At 35.5% G+C, this 16520-nt stretch overlaps 1 protein-coding gene and 1 non-coding gene across 5 annotated transcripts in view; both read right to left on the reverse strand.

The window, feature by feature from the left end:
* Positions 1 to 16520, reverse strand: part of snu (ABC-type transporter snustorr) — a 225669-nt gene that overhangs the window by 137260 nt on the left and 71889 nt on the right. The gene's annotated exons all lie outside the window — the stretch shown is intronic.
* On the reverse strand, positions 4750 to 4822 carry TRNAA-GGC (transfer RNA alanine (anticodon GGC)). Its single transcript has one exon. It is a non-coding gene; the product is annotated as a tRNA-Ala (tRNA).

Below are 16520 nucleotides of genomic sequence, written 5' to 3' on the forward strand. Positions count from 1 at the left end.
TTTATAGATCTTTATAATTAGACAACAAAAAAATATGAATATATTGTAAAGAAAAAAAACAACATTTGGGCAATGAGATTAAAAATTTCTATATGTATAATATCCCGTGATTTTTTACAGATCTGTGCCTCACAGATGTATGATTATAACTCTATTCTCAAACAAGCTACCTATAAAAAACAAATTTTTAACTATAATTTTTCATGTAGATTTTATTAAAATGTTTATTTATTTTTTACTGCTGTATCATACTTCAAACCTTTTTTGTAGTTAATTTATATGCAAATCTATAATTTATTATTATCTGTATATAAATCATATAAAATTTTATTTTCTGATAAAAATTGCGCCCTTGAAACATATAAATGAGGTTAGCAAAAAATAAATAAAGTTGTTTTTATTAGTTTTAATCTTTGTCGTATGTGTGCGTGTGTGAATTTAAACTTTGGGTAGCAATTTATATTTATTTTAGTAACCTATAACAGTTTATTTTTAAGTAAATACGTACTTAAATTTTTTTTCTATTTTTTTTGCTTTGTTTAGCGTGAACTTTGTTTAAATAACATGTAAAATATACATTATGGATTGATAGATACTATCAATTACGTTCTATTACTTTTTAGTGTTTGGTGATCAGATCTGAATAGCCAGATAATTATTAGCCTTTCTTTTTACCGTTTTCTTCCATTTCTTATTTACCTTCAAAATCACCAGATACACTAATTGGGGGTAGTGTAATCGTATACCCTAACGCCAGTAAAAATATTCCCAGGTTGCGATTTAAAAAGTTAATTGCATTAACTCCACTTTTAGGATGATGTGTGGAGGGTCTTGTTTAGAGAAAGGAAATTGTGGAAGTATGAGGGTTGCTTGAAAGCTTACTCCAGAATCCAACAGATGTCGCTAGAGTGTAGCAATTGCCTGTGGGGTATCCTTGTCAGACTTCAAGCTTCTAGAAACAGAGAATTACCAAACCTCGGGTAATGAACAGTGTAGATAAATCCAGACTTAAATTATTATTATTTTTTTTATTATCAATATAAAGTTTTTTCACAGGTTTTTTTTTCGATGTCTGTCTCACTGGGATAAACCTATGTCGAGACAGACGTATTTGATACATGAATTCATGTTTACATATTTTTTGATACATAAAATATTTCATTACATTAAATGACATTGTGAAAAAGATAAAAAATAATAAATGATAAATTTGTTAATCAGCATCTAGTTGGAGTACATACTTATGTAGGGATTTTTATAAAATTTTTGATCATGGATCTGTCTTGGCTGATGATCCAAGACTTGATGTCTGTTTTATATTTAAAAAAAAAATCGTTCAGTCTAATGGCTAATGGGAGAGCATTATATAGCCTTGTTGCAAAATATCTAAAATTTCTCTGGCCAAAAGTTGTTTTAGCAAAAGGGATTTGTAAGAAATTATGTCCTTTGGTTCTAGTATCACGAGCAGTTTGGATATTGTCAAAAGTAGTTTTGTGTTTGAAGAGGTATGTTAATATGTTTTTGGCATAAAGTTGCCTAATGTCCATAACACAGATTTTCCTAAAGATTTCATCCGAACTGCTTGTGATTGGTAGTTTGAGGATAATCTTTATTATAAGTTTCTGAGCTTTAGATATTGGATCAATGGCGGCAGCATTTGCTCCTCCCCATGCTATGATACCATACTCTATTAAAGATTGACAAAGTGCATAGTAGATTGTTTTGAGCTGGCTTAGGTTGAGGAAGTTGCGAGTTTGTCTGAAAAAGTAAATTAATTTTCTAAGTTTGTTTGCTGTAGTGGTTATTTGTTGTTTCCACTTTAAATTGCTGTCAAAAATAATACCTAAGTATGTAATTTTAGTTACTTGTTCTAAATATTATATTATAACATAAATATATTGTAACATAAATAAACCTAATTATTGTAAAGAACCTTTTACTTTATCAAGAGTTCTCAACACACAGAAATCTGCTAGTAAGCAGAGATATAACAGGAATCTAGGGTCAGTGTGGCCAGGAGTGACGGACATATGAATATATCCCTCCCACCGGAGAGGTCAAAGGGTCTCCCCAATCCAGTCTCTCCAGATCTGGCAAACCACGCAGTTAGTGGACAGGCGCATCCTGTCACACCTCAACCCGGGCACCGCTTCTCAATCACCAAATTTAGTGAACCACTTGGGTTGACCGCGGTGTTGATTATCCAATAAATGGTTTCCGGGGCGGTGGTACACAAACCAGTCTCCCAAATGAATGAAACTATATTTTTATTTGTCCTACTACCATCATTATAGCAACGCCTACTTCCTGATGTTTGGTATTCCCAGTTACTGTAGTGTTTCCAACATGCTAACAGAGGGACGAATTCCTGGTTTTGCAGCCCTCGTTCTTTGCCCTCGTTAAGGGTGGCTGGATTAAGGCGAAGCTTAACGTAAAATCACCATTTTAGATTAATCTTTACCAAGAATCGGTTTACAATGTGAATACCAAAAAATAGGCTTTGGATAAATTGAAGCTTTTCCTACAGTTTTGCTTGAGTAGAATTAAAATAAAATTGTTAATGACTTTATAAAAAATTTAAGCGTCAGTTACTAAAAGATTTTTTTTCTATGGAAATGCATGAACGTGTATAATAAACAACTTTAAAATATTTAGTATTATGGCTAGGATTATCTTTGACGGTTTTCCTTGATTATTTTTTTTCTCTTTTTAATTATTCATAAAAAACATAAAAATTACTTTTGCGCATACAATCTAGCTTTGTAGACTATATTTGGCAAGCGATTTTTGTGCCTATTACCTTTATTCGTGGCGATATAAGGCATAAAAATATTCACAATTTCGGGTTGTGGCTTCCTCTGAAGGTACAGGATACGTAACTCCGGAAATACTCGTATCATCATTAATTGAAGAGCACCGGATAAAATTACTGGCCCCAACAATCTCGAATGATGCTACGGACCATTATAGTATTTTTGTTCCATATATATATATAGACTTTACATAATATATAAGAATATACAGATTACATAAAATCTAAAATTTAACAATGCCTAAGATAGGCATAGGCCAAAATAGAGGTAACATGAAATATAAGAGTTTACGAAACGTAGGTAACATTGAATTTAAGCAAGTGAAATGAAAATAAATGATCTGCCGATATCCACCAAATCATTTAAATAAACAAGAATTAAATTGTAGTTCACATTAGCCTATAAACTATGTAACTTTAATTAACAATCTCTATTACGCTAGATCATGATAAGAATCGACAAAAGGTCTAATAAAAAACATTTATATCGATGTAAACATTCTATTAAAGTGAGTTTAAATTTTGACACTGATTGGCAGCGGTAAACATCGATTGAAGTATATTTTTTTACCAAGTCTGTGTAATCTTTGAATAGGCGACTTTACGAAATAATTGTAGATTTTGTAACATTATTAAGACGAAGCTTAATGCCAAATCACTATTTCGATTAATCTTTGGAACGAATTGGTGTACATTATGAATACCAAAAAATATGCTTTAGATAAATTGAAGGTTTTCCCATCGTTTCGCTTACGTAGAATACAGATAAAAAAATAGATTACTCAATAAAAAATATAAATGTAAACTACTAAAAAAATTATTTTTTCAATATAAATGTATGAACGCATAAAGGAAACAACTTAAAAAAAATACAGTATTATAGCTAAGATTATCTGTGACAGTTTCACTTGATTAACTTTTTTGCTTTCTTATAAAATTATTTACAAAATAAATAAAAACCAGTTATTTGCTTGAAATCGAATGTTTCTAGACTCCGCTTGTCAAGCTATTTTAATTCCTATTACCTGCAATATAAGGTATACCAAGAATATACCCATTTTTGGCTTGTAGCTTCCTCTTAAGATTAAGCCTGAGAAGGAAGAAAAAATAACTGTAGACCGCTTGACCAAAAACCGAACATAATTTTAAATAATTTATAGAAAATGCAAAGCTTAAAAATTAATTTATTGATGTTTGAAGCAAAATCACCTTAATAAAAGTAGATGAAATCAAAGCCGATAACTACATTAATTTACAATTAATAATTTATGCAATCTATTTTATAGCATTTCCTGTAAAACCAGGTTGCAATAAATAATGGAATTATGTGCAACCTACTATAATTTTATGACTTACTTGTTGAATGTTATTTGTTTCGTGTAATGCCTCGACGTACCTCAGTGGCATTTGTACAAAGGAAATAATGCTATTTGTCTATACATTAGATCTATTGCATAATGCACATTGCGCTCATTGAATGATGAGTGCAGATATTCATTAATGCATTTCAAAATAAGTATGTCTTATATAGATGTATCATATCCACTTGTCAATTTATTTAACACAGCAGGTTACACATATTGCGAAAATAGCGATTTCTGCTGAAACTTGTGGTAATTGGGTTTCTTCTCAAACTATGAATACTGTTAAAAATCTGTAATTTTAATATTCTCCTTTATAATTCAAAAAAGCTCTAAATCTGCACATTCCCAAACGGTTCCAACTGGCTACAACGTCGTTATGAGATGTCACCAACGAAATAGAAAAATTATTCGCTATAAATACACTCATTATCATTTTTTTGAGAATTAAACAAAAACCAGTAAAATTACCCTATTAGGAACTAAAATAATACGACTTAAAACGTATATTATAAGCAATAATTACTCGCCTGAAATATCCATTCAAATTGAAAATATCTCCTGAGTAAAAGTAAATGCCGCCGACGTGAATTGAACCCGCACCTTCTGATTGCCAGTCAGGTGCTCTGAACCACTAAGCTACGTCGGCTTATTCCCAACCCTCAAATAATTCAATATGTACTAGTACATAATAATATGTAAAGAAAAAGGTCAACAAAAATTTAAAAAACTGCGAAAAACTTGTAAATCCATTTTTGTAAGACATCATTAATCATCAACGCTAAGAAATAGCAATAAAAATTATATATAATATACAAGTTGATTTTCTACCACAGCATAACATGACAAAAACCACACGGCAGAACAGATATTTTAGCTCAGCATAACATTGCAAAATACCACAAGGCAGTACAGATGTTCTAGCACGGCACAACATGACCAAACGACACAGCAGTACAGATGTCTAACAAGGCATAACATGAAAAAATACCACACGGCAGTAGAGATGTTCTAGCACAGCATAAACTGCCAAAATACCACACGGCACAACAGATATTCTAGCACGGAATAACATGCCAAAATACCACACAGCAGAACAGATGTTTTAGCAAAGCATAACATGCCAAAATACCACTAGGTAGAATCGATGTTCTAGCACAGCGTGACATGCCAAAATACCACACGGCAGAACCGAAGTTCTAACACAGCGTGACATGACAAAATACCACGCGCCAGCATATCACAGTATAACATGACAATAAGAATGATGCTTTTGAATGAAATTTCTAAAATAGTATACATACTGAATTACTCTATGGCAAGGCTGCCCAACCTTTTTAACAGTTGGGCCAAATTGACGATTTTGAATCACTGGCGGGCCACTGAATACCTCGGTTCCTATGTCCATGGGGGGGGGGGGGGTTGTTAGGGAATTTCTATAAAACATAATTCCCCACAAAAAAATTCAAAATGAGTGCTCCCCACAAAATATTTAAAATCCATGGGGGGGGGGTTGTTACGGAACATCGCTGAGAAAAAAAATCCGCGCACCCAAAAACATCACATGTAATCACATATTCCCCACAATTCCCCACAATTTATTCCCCACAACAATTTTTAAATTTCATGGGGGGGGGGGGGTGGCTACAAGATTCCATTTCGGACGCAAAAAATTTTATATCAAAAACCGGTGTATTTTTGTTTAAAAAGTAAGTTCAAAAGGTTGGATTTTTTCGTCGCTGATTCTCGTTCTGAGTAGCCTAAATAGCGATAAATCGCCTTCGTTGGCAACACTGGTGACCGCGCGCAATCTGCAATGTTTGTTTTACCGCGGGCCCGCGACACTTTTTCAAATTGGCGGGTTTTTCGAAAATGGTTCACGCGGGCCACTTATAATTCGTTCGCGGGCCACATTGTGGCCCGCGGGCCTGGGGTTGGGCAGCCTTGCTCTATGGGTTCTGTAAATAGTTAATTAATCTGACGTATGGTAATAAAAACATAAAGCTTTTTTTTTTTAAATATGTTTGATTTGACAAATATCGATCGGTCGCGCAATAAAAATGTAAACAAACAGTAATACCCATTGGCAGCACTATCAGAGTAATATTTTAAATCGATTTACCAAAGCAAATACGGAACGCATTATAAAATTGGTCAAATTTCTAAGTAATTCAAAGCAGACCGGGTCAGTGACATCGTAAATGTCATCAGAAGAAACGTGAAGTTACCAACTAAACGCGAAATGCAAAAATGTCCGTGTTTTTGAGGATTGGAACAAAGTGTTGCCTGTCTAAAAAAGTCTTGTTTGGTTTGATAATTATGAGTAAATATTTTAACGTAAGTAGTATACGGCCTTCCTCACTATATAGCCATACCAGCGCTGCAGCAGCGTAGTAGGTTTATAGTATAAATTAAATAAAACAGACAAAAATATCAATGCTTGAGTAGAATGACGAAGTTATTGAAAAGAGTGTGTGAAAAGGTATGTTTTTATTTAGTATCTTTTTTTTATATATTAACTCCACAAAGGAGGCCCTGAAGAAAATAATTTCCCTCAGGGCCTATGTCATCTTTGGGGATGCTGTGTGGAGGGTCTTTTTGTGGAGAGGAAGGAGTGAACATGGGTCTTGAAGAGTCCCATGTTGTAGGAGGGAGGAAACACAGAGGCCGGCAGTTCGTTCCACAGCCGAGCTGTTGAACTTAAGAACGAATCGTAGAAGCGACCCGTTCTCATGTGACAAATGTCAACCGTGTACAAATGTTGGGCACGCGTTTGGCGTGTATCACGACTACGCACCGGTGCCGAAGGGATCAATGACGCTAGTTCCTCAGAGCATCTTCCATTGTAATACCGATAGAACAAGGACAGCATACGCCTGTGCTCTAAAGATTGCAGTCCGTCTGTTAAGATTGGGGAATCTATCAAACGGACCGCCCGTTTTTGCACAGAGTGAAGGGTTTTTTCCAGGTATTTTGGGGCTCCGGACCAGAGATGGCTGCCAAATTCGACAGTAGGGCGCACTTGCGATTTGTATAGGGTCAGCAGTTATATTAAAGTATCTGCGGGCCCTGTACAATACGCCCAGCTTCTGAGAGGCCAGCTTTACTCTGGCTTCGATGGAGCCCCCGTACCTGAGCTGGTCACTTATAGTTACACCAAGCATATCAATGGAAGGCTTGTTCGGAAGATTGCTTCCGTTGAAGGAGACTAGATTATCATTTGGATCCCTTTTAGACGTAATCAGACAGGTTGGGTCTTTGAAACATTAAATTCGACGAGATCTAAGTTCTGTTGGGTTGGTTATGCATCTCGATTGATGGGAAGTTTATTCTATTCATAAATCGAACCCATAATCACAACAAAGTTTTGAGAAAGCGCAAATCTAAACATTAAACAACAAAGCAACACCCATTTGTCTTGTAATTAGTTCTCCATAATCATCGTAATACTTATAGAGACGATTCACCAGTGCACTGTTATTGTGTTATATTAGTAGCTCATACCCACACAGACTCATTATAGCTCATTCTCCACGTATATAACACACTTCTTGATTTATTTGCAAGACATAATAATGTGATGTACTCAGGGAAGGTGTGGGCAAACAGTGGCATTTGAACGAAGTTGATGAATAAATTAATTATTATATAACTCAAATAAAGTGGTTTAAGGCAATGCCATAGGTAGTAATGCAAAATCATGTATTTTTGGTTTGAAAATTTGGTCGCCTAGAAATGTTTCAGATGCTTTAATTAAATACTGCGAGTAGAATACATTTTGGCCTTTAAAATAATCGAGTATTTTTTAGATAAGTCTTTTTACTAGCCCAGAAAAAAATAATGTACAAGGACTATGAAAACTACTTTAAAGTTCAAAATCTCCTTCTTAAGAACCAATGTTCGGTTAAGATTTTATTGTATAATGAGGCAAATTAAGTTATTTATAAAATGATCAAAAAAAAATTAAATATTTATGCCTCTGAACATCCACAAAATAAAATAAAAGACACTTTTTGGCCATGTTTTTTTTCTTGCATAAATCAAAACCGGTGGATGGTGTGAAGCGGGAATTTAAGCCAAATCACTATCTACGTAAGGTGTGTTATTGATAGCGGCTCAATTTAAAATATTACACGACGTAGTGCATCGTCTTAAAACAAAGTAAAACAAATATACACAATGTCAATCCACAAAGTGTTTGCTTTCTTCGATAGTTAATTATTGATTCAGCTTTGTTCTGTAAAACAGCCAATCGAGTGTAATAACGGTTTGTTTATTACGAAAATGCTTTATAATTTTTTTTAAATTTTATGATAATAATGAAAAACTTATTACACATTGTAAACTGTAACTACTTACTTCTTTTCTACGTACTATTATTAAAATACACTAATTAAACTCCTTTGTGCGACTTTCTAGGATAATGTAACGACTTGATTGTATTGCGCCTACTAATATCTTTCATACCCATTTTACTGTGTTATGTATCGTACATTTATTATTACACTTCTATGTATAATGTAAACCTATATAATGTATTCATTTAAGAGCCCTTAAGCTGTGAGTAAATAAATAAATTATGGACCTGAATATATGTTATTTTTTGGCGAAATTCGCGATATTTTCGCAAAAATCACTGTATTTTGTACCAATAGTGATGTTATGTTACCATTTAGGTATTTTCCAAGAAGAAAAGTAGACATTTAAAAATAAATGTTCAAACTGATTACGATAAGATGAATACGAACTTTTTGTTAACTCCGTGGTCGATGAGTTAGGCTCTCGATTAGCAAGTCGGAGGTCACGGGTTCAAACCCCTGCATGAGCAAGAAAAATTTAATAGTTTAATTTGAATTATTTCACAATTTACTTAATACAAAATATTATAAAGTATATTTGCGGTATGTTGGAGACTAGAAAATAATCTAACGTCTAATCTAAAAATGAAACGTTGCTTAAAATGGCTTTGGCCGTGTTAGCTGACGATATCGAATAGCCAGATACTTCTCCCTCCTTCCTCTTCCCTATCTCCTTCCCTCCCTACTACTTTCAGCCACATACCTCAAATTGGGATAACATAGTATCACTGGCTCCAGATGGTTAATTATTTAAATATTTGTATGCTAGATATTAAAATATATCGGAATCCGATATCTTGTTGTGATATCTACGAGTTAATATCCGCTGAGATTTTATCGGCAGGATAAAGAGCGTCATGACGGAAAAGAAGAAAAATATATTTTAAAAAGTTTGCGTACCTCTGCCGATCGTATAAAAGTGGAAGTGGAAGTCTGATATTGCGATAATAGTGAAAGTAGTCTCGTCTACACACACATACACTTTACCTATGTACATATACCTACACAGGTAAATCGTTTATACGATGTAAGTGACTATAGACGAGTGGTTTGCAAATAACGTAACGTAGAGTAACCGTACGCCATTTATACATTAGGATTTTTGTGTAATGCTACAGGTATTTTATGATATATTAGTATGATTATTAAGGTATCTCAAATCAATACAAAAACTCATACGGTCCACAAATCTAAAAGTTCACATGCATGACGATTGCGCACACTTGACCCAAATTCGGGATAAGTAGGTACTACGCATAAGTGATCACACCCTGCTTTCTATCTGCTCTTTGATGCAAAATGTCTTATCCAGATGCTTTCGTTTATTTTCCAGAAGGGATGTTGCATTACTCCTGATGGCGTATAAGCTACTAAACGGTTTAGTATCAATACCAGACATTCTGGCTAAAATAGGATTTTATGTCCCGGATAATTTCGCGCGAGGCCGCCAACACAGGCTTTTGATTCTTCCTAGGTGCAGAACTAACTTACCAATGGTGATGCCCTTGGGAAGAATCACTAGGTTAATTAACTGCCTCGCAGGAAATGTGGATATTTTCCACATGTCCTACAACGTATTTAAACGTGAAATATTATTATTCAATACTTAAAATTGTAAATCTAAATTTGAAACTTTTTTCTTTGTCCCACTTGTAAATGTACCTATTTGTTATTCACTTTTTTGTAAATGTTAATTATCGATATTGCAATGTTCTGGTTCATACTGTTTTTGCAAATAAACAATAAAATAAATAAAATAACCGCGGAATATTTCATATATACACATTTAACGCAAAAATGTACAAATAATATATAATATTCTTCATAAATCATTTTTACATGGAAATTCATTGGGTGCGTACACTTACCCCAGCACACTTATCCTACGACACAAAAATAAAATAAACTTAAAAATAACAGATGAATAAAAGATGAATCTGTATGAAAATTTCTTCTTGTTATTTTGTAAATATATATTTACACGGACCACACGGTTCTGAAACGATTGATTACACAATGGAACCCATAACAGAGGCGAAACCCATAAGAACACAATGAAAAAAGTTACATTTTACATGTCACTTTTTGTTTTCTACATGGGGCTCACTTGTTTACACGTCATGATTCAAGGTGACCCAAAGCGCTACAAAATTGAGAGATAAGAGGTGAAATATGCACGAATTTGTCGCAAACATCGCCGCGTACACTTACCCACAACGAACAGTTACCCCACGTGACTACAGTTTTATTTAGATTTTATTTCTTGCAATTTTCTCGACGCTCGGGTAAGCTGCAAAGGCGGATACCGATTTTAAAGTCAAAATTGGAGAGTTTTTAATAAAAAAATGTTACGTTGGAAAGTTTCTAAGGTAGTGTGAATAGCATCCAAACGATAAGAATTTTTATTGATTAATACATAGACATCCAAATTAATAGACTTGCCCATATTCAAATATGGGTATCACTTCGACAAGCTGGAGGCAAACCACATGGCTATATTTTTTGCACAAGGAGGATTCGAGATTGCTTTGAACAAACTGACATCAGTCGGACATTGTCCACCGAAAAATGTCTATCTGTAATGCACTGGTCTCTTCTTCTGATTGTAACTGCTTCCTTCATCATGTTTTCACTATTCTTTCCCTGAATTATCATTTGGGTAAATTTTGTAGACAATAAAGTTAGCCAAAGTAAGGCAAAAGGTTTTCAGCGCCGTCCATTTTGGGACTTTCAAGTGTGGGATTTGAATGAATTGCCTGGCGTAGCGACGCTACAATTGAATGAGGTGGGTAAATTATAACACATTTGTAAAAGTGTGGAAATAAATATAAAATTTTTGAAATAAACACAAATTTATTTTTCACCTGATTTGGGATATGTAGTTAAGTTTTTAGGCAGCCAGCAATTTTCAGCCATTATACGAGTAAAAAGGACTAGTTATTCGTAAGCAGATTTTCCCTGATTGACTTGTCTATTAATTTAAATGTCTATGGCTTAATATAGTATTGCAAGTTAATTCTCTAAATCAAAACACTAGCCCCCTTACTAATAAACATATTTTTAATTTTGACTGCCCCCCGTGGTCGAGGGGTAAGACTCTCTACTAGCAATCTGAATATCGCGGGTTTTAATCCCAGCGTGTGTAAGTAAATTTTATTTGTTAAATTTTGGTTATTTCACAATTTATTCATTTAGCATAATATATAGTATATTGGCGGTGTTGCAGAGTGAAAGATAACCTCATTATCGCCCTGGGTCTAGATTCTCGACGAAATAATTCCACTCGAACAACGAGTGGTTCGACCCATTCGTTTTCCCAATCAGTTGGCAACATAGTTGGGAATATAGTTACAAGAAGGCTATAATAACACATCTCAGTAATAATTACAGGTAAGGTTATCATAATACTGTGCTTCTCCGTGGATTCTAAATAATTTTAATAGAAAATTTTACTTTTAATCATTGTTCCAAAGTCCAGTAGAATATAAACACGCTATTCGCTTCTGTCTATTTGCTGCGCTTAGTTCTTCTAAACTACGCAACGGATTTTGATAGGGTTTTTACTATCATTTAGAAGATTTATTCCGAAAGGTTTATATATATACTATATGTATATTGTCTTTTAATAAAGTAGGGAAGAGTCTATGTTTTGATATGAAGTAGTAAAAAAAATCGGGAGCTTTCATTTCTAATGGTGGCTTAACCTTATGAGATACATCTAAATAAAGTATCACGGAATTTTACGTCTTAAAAAGGCCTCATATCCTCAAAACTCGTGTAACGCCAGGTACACGAGTTTTGAGGATATGAGGATATGTTGAACATATAAATAAATATAAAGTAGGATTTTTCTGACAGAAAAAAAAGTGTTTTGAGTTCTTGAAGTTGATACAGGTACAGGAAACATTGACAAAATCTTGATTAGGTTTTATTTTCATTTGATATGAAGTGATATTCAGGCAAAACATAAAAGATCTTATCGATATATGCGTCACTAGTTTAAGGTGCTCCCATAGCCGCTGTACCCACACGATGTACAGATGGGGCCTTAAAGAGTCGGCGATGTGTGAATGTGGTGCAGTGCAGACCACCGAACATGTGGTCAACGAATGCCCGCTCGATTCATTCCCCAGCGGGATTGATGAGGTTCACATGGATCACTAGAATGGCTCGCAGACCTAGATGTTCCCCTCTGACCCCCCTCCATACGAAAGAAGAAGAAGAAGATATTTGTGTCATTATTTAAGGAAGCGCCAAACCAGTATAATAAAATTTCTTTGTGAAATTAATTTTACCAATAGTATTTTTTTGAATTATGGCGATTTTTATTGGCATCTATCAACAAACAAATTTAGTTTATGACTATACGAACAATTCAGGACAGGTTTTATTTGTGACGTGTTCACAAAACACTACTACCAACCCATACAGTTACTGACTATCAACATTTTTTGTATGACTGATACCTACTTGTTATGTAAACTGTATGTAAGATATTAGAAATTAATAAATAAATCAAATACCTTGGCAAAAAATGAAACTGGGGGCTTTCTCAGATACATTAAAATTTGATAATAACGGATCTTATACATTAAATACTAACTCAGTTAACTTCTCTTTTAGATAGTTTATAGATGTTGAACTTAGTGAAAATATATCATTTGCTAGAAGACCGGTCAGTGGCTGAGTAGGCATCGCGTTTGGGTCCCACCCAGGCGTATTGTGTTCAATTCCTTGGCTGGTCTTTCATCACAAAACATAAGCAACATTTTCTTCTTGCTGTGGTGGTAGTAGGTTTTCAAATATTTTCAGGTTATTCGTAAACCGGGAATGTTTGTCTTTCTTTAAAAACATAAAGTAGATAAATTTATAGTTTTTTTTGAGTTAGCCATTTTGAAGCCTTCTACACAAAGAATAAGAATATAAAAAACATTTGGGGTAGTTGTCAAATTAAAATAATAAGGTCTGCAGTCAAATATATGTTAGAGATGTTTGGCTAATGGCTTGAACGCCATTGTAGTTGTCTTTTGCTTATTCATATCACGTCGTTTGACTAAGCCGATGAACTGTAACTCCACTTCTTGGAAAAGACAAAAGAAAAAGATGTAACATAAATAATATTTGAAAAGAAAAAGATAAACATGCTGATATGAGGATGGAATTCTTTAAAAATACACAACGAATGATTAATTTTTTTTATTTTTTATATTAACTCCACACAGGAGGCCCTGAAGAAAATAATTTCCCTCAGGGCCTATGTCATCTTTGGGGATGCTGTGTGGAGGGTCTTTTTGTGGAGAGGAAGGAGTGAACATGGGTCTTGAAGAGTCCCATGTTGTAGGAGGGAGGAAACACAGAGGCCGGCAGTTCGTTCCACAGCCGAGCTGTTTAACTTAAGAACGAATCGTAGAAGCGACCCGTTCTCATGTGACAAATGTCAACCTTTGTACAAATGTTGGGCGCGCGTTTGGCGTGTATCCCGACTACGCACCGGTGCCGAAGGGATCAATGACGCTAGTTCGTCAGAGCATCTTCCATTGTAATACCGATAGAACAAGGACAGCATACCTACCTGACGCCTGTGCTCTAAAGATTGCAGTCCGTTTGTTAAGATTGGGGAATCTATCAAACGGACCGCCCGTTTCTGCACAGAGTCAAGGGTTTTTTTCAGGTATTTAGGGGCTCCGGACCAGAGATGGCTGCCAAATTCGACAGTAGGGCGCACTTGCGATTTGTACAGGGTCAGCAGTTGTGTACTATTAAAGTATCTGCGGGCCCTGTACAGTACGCCTAGCTTCTAAGAGGCCAACTTTACTCTGGCTTCGATGGAGCCCCCGTACCTGAGCTGGTCACTTATAGTTACACCAAGCATATCAATGGAAGGCCTGTTCGGAAGATTGCTTCCGTTGAAGGAAATTAGATTATCATTTGGATCCCTTTCAGACGTAATCAGACAGGATTGGTTCATTGAAACATTAAATTCGACGAGATTATTTTTACCCCAGGAGGAAATACTCTCGAGATAACCGTCCATTCTCTGCTTCAAAGCCCTCCGAGCCGTTGGAGTTTGTGTGCCCTTTGGGGGCTTGTCAAAAAAAAGCTATCATGAACTGTACTGTCATCCGCGTAACAATGAATCGGTGCACATGTCAAAAGGTCATTGATGTGCAACAAAAACAAAGTCGGAGACAGAACCGATCCCTGTGGGACGCCAGCATTTATGGAGTGCGAGGAAGAGGTGAAACCGTCAGCAACCGTGGAAGATACTACCAGTATCGCCCTGGTGTAAGACCACCATTCAGAAATTGAAACGTTGCTCCAAATGGCTTTAGCCGTGTTTAGCGACTAGATCTGAATAGCCAGGTACTTCCCCACCTTCCTCTTTCCCTTCCCCACTTACCTTCAGCCTCACAACATCCCCCAATTGGGGATGCCATAGTCTCACTGGCTCCAGACGGGAGCAGTTGGGACTCTTGTGAGGTATTCACAATAAAAAAAAAAAAAAAAACCGCCTGAATCGACCTATCCCTTAAAAAGTCAGCAATCCACGTACACAGGGATGCGGGAAGTCCGTAAGAAGGCAATTTGTTGACAAGTCCTCGGTGCCAGACCCGGTCAAAGGCCTTGGATATGTCTAATGCGACCGTTTGGGTCTCACCGTGACGTTCCAGGCACCGCCCCCAAACATGCGTCACATACGCGAGAACACATTTGTTAGTGGCATTAAAACTTCTCCAATGATCAGTTACGTTGCCATGAAATTTTCACAACTTTTTGTCTAGAATTTCTGTCAGTTTCTTGGTATTTAAATAAATCAAAAGGTAAAACGTATTTTCTATTTTACTCATTGAATTCTTCATTCTGAAACAAGTATCTGTTTTGAGAAGCTGAAAAAACTACTCTTAAACCGTGAATTCCAGCGTCATATGATATGTACACTATGTACAGTTCTTAGTGGGTAGTGGGTAGCTAAATTTAATGTCAAATGCATATAATATTCCAGGTTAACTAAAGATTTCCACTCTAATTTATTGTAAAATGCGTATAATATTCCAGGTTAACTAAAGATTTCAACTGAAATTTATTGTAAAATGCATATAAAATTCCAAGTTATCTACAGATTTAAATTTTTTTAACTAATGTTTATAAGATAAGGTTTTTTGTGCATAGCATAAAGGATAAAAAATAATTATTAGCAATAATTAGTCGCCTGAAATATCAATACAAATTGAAAATATCTCGCGAGTAAAAATAAATGCCGCCAACGGGAATTGAACCCGTACCTTCTGATGTCCGGTCAGGTGCTCTGAAGCCACTGAGCCATGTCGGCTTATTTCCAACCCGCGAAATAATTCAATATGTACTAGTACCTCAATCAACAATTACTGCTTTTGTTGTTTGTTTTTGGGGTGTTATGCCGTGTTGCGCTAACTCCTTCTTTAGCCGACGTTTCGGACAGCGTTGCAGTGTCCATCATCAGGGCAGATCCGGTAGATCCGAAGATGTGTAAATTTTGGTTGTCGAGTTTGTGCTTATTTATATGTGGCCTGGGCCCGTCCAAGTGCGAAATGCCAACGGAAGTGGCGACATCTTGTGGCGAATTCTGAAAGCACAGTATTTATGATAGCCTGGGGCCCATCCAAGTGCGAAATGCCAACGGAAGTGGCGCCATCTTGTGGTGAATTCTAGAATTAGAAAAACCGATTGACAGCGGTTAGAGTAGATGTACCCAGTATCAAGGTATAAATGCAATGGTTTTATATTGTATTATTATATGGTGTTATAGTGTATTGGAGTATACTTAGACATGTTATTTGCGTTTAGCTTTGGTGTAGCCGTCAATTACCGGATACCAAGAGCTGTTGAGCTTAGCTCCGTCGTCTCTATTGATAGAAAATGGATTTTTGTAGATTTCAATTGCCTCCATAATCAGGCGTGATCTATAAGTTTTGGGTCTTCCCAGGACCTCGGGAGCAAATCCAAAGTAAT

The sequence above is a fragment of the Hesperophylax consimilis genome, chromosome 25, assembly GCF_061612785.1.
Source record: "Hesperophylax consimilis isolate HC1 chromosome 25, BYU_Hcon_1.0, whole genome shotgun sequence".
NCBI lineage: Eukaryota > Metazoa > Arthropoda > Insecta > Trichoptera > Limnephilidae > Hesperophylax > Hesperophylax consimilis.